Source organism: Anabrus simplex, chromosome 10 (genome assembly GCF_040414725.1).
Source record: "Anabrus simplex isolate iqAnaSimp1 chromosome 10, ASM4041472v1, whole genome shotgun sequence".
Lineage (NCBI taxonomy): Eukaryota > Metazoa > Arthropoda > Insecta > Orthoptera > Tettigoniidae > Anabrus > Anabrus simplex.
The window spans coordinates 40,889,804-40,891,180 of record NC_090274.1 but is presented as its reverse complement, the minus strand read 5'-3'; the positions used below and the strand labels follow the sequence as shown (position 1 = coordinate 40,891,180).

Sequence of the window (1,377 nt, the reverse complement as noted above, 5' to 3'; positions counted from 1 at the left end):
TAAGTTCTATGCGGCCCATAATTGACTACATTTGGAAAAAAAGGAAATCGCGGTGGAAACTCAAGGATAAATGCACGAGTAACATTATAATCATTATAATTCATGGGGCCCAGGCCAGGAGGGCTCTATGGATGATACAAATACAGGATAGGGAAAAAGAAATATTTAAATTTAAAGATGAATCTGACATAAAAGTTTTTGAATATTTATTAATTTGCCAACAGCCATACCATGTTGATTACACCGTTTCTCGTCCGATTACCGTAGTTAAGCAACATTGGGCGTGGTCAGTACTTGGATGGATGTCCGCGTGGGAACACCACGTGCCGTTGGCCAAGTTCCCTTTCTTAGCCGGCCCGGTGGTATAGGGTTAGCTTGCCTGCCTCTTACCCGGAGGCCCCGGGTTCGATTCCCGGAGAGGTCAGGGATTTTTACCAGCATCTGACGGCTGGTTCGTGGTCCACTCAGCCTAGGTGATTAGAATTGAAGAACTATCTGACAGAGAGATAGTGGCCCCAGTCTAGAAAGCCAAGAATAACGGCGGAGAGGATTCGTCGTGCTGACCACACGGTAGCTCGTTATCTGCAGGCCTTCGGGCCGAGCAGTGGTCGCTTGATAGGCCAAGCCCCTTCAGGTCTATAATGCCATGAGGGAATTGATCGATTTAGGTAGTAATATCAGAATAAACCATACAATAAATGTAGCATACAAAAGAAGTCTTCCCAGATAAGACAACAATTCTTACGGTCATATTTAACCTATTCAAATGGCACAAAATATGAATACCCAACCAAAAGCCTTTACTTCAGATGCAAAATCCAGTCAGAAGAAACACCATGCGCGTTGCCGGAACCAGGTGGCAAACTTCATAATGTTTAGTATGCCGTAGTTTAAAAAAATTAATTTCATTTATACATGATTATCTACTTCTCCCAAGATGGCAGTATAGTGAGATTGAATCAAGGTGCAGAAAAGCTAAAGCAGTGAGCCCGTAGTTGAGATCAACAGTAATCTTTAAGAAGGAGGTCAGCTCACGGACGTAACTATCTTTACATCGATGTGTTTTTACATCAACTTTGTATTACGGGAGCGTAAGCTGCGTGGACTCAGTATATCTTATTCATATGTTAGATAAAATAGGCAAGAAAGTAACGAGAATGATTGCTGGTACAAACAGGTGGGAACAATGGAAGGAGGGTACACGGAATGAGGAGGTAAAAGACAAGTGATGAATGAACTCCATGGATGAAGCTTTTTGCATAAACCGGCTTCAGTGGTGGGTTCATGTGAGGTGAATGGAGGAAATAGGTTACCAAAGAGAATAATGGAGGCTGTTATGAAGGGTAAGAGAAGTAGAGGGAGACCAAGATAACGATG

At 42.8% G+C, this 1,377-nt stretch overlaps 1 pseudogene; it reads left to right on the top strand.

The window, feature by feature from the left end:
- The first annotated feature begins 216 nt into the window (after positions 1-216).
- Positions 217-335, top strand: LOC136882475 (5S ribosomal RNA; annotated as a pseudogene).
- Positions 336-1,377: the final 1,042 nt, after the last annotated feature.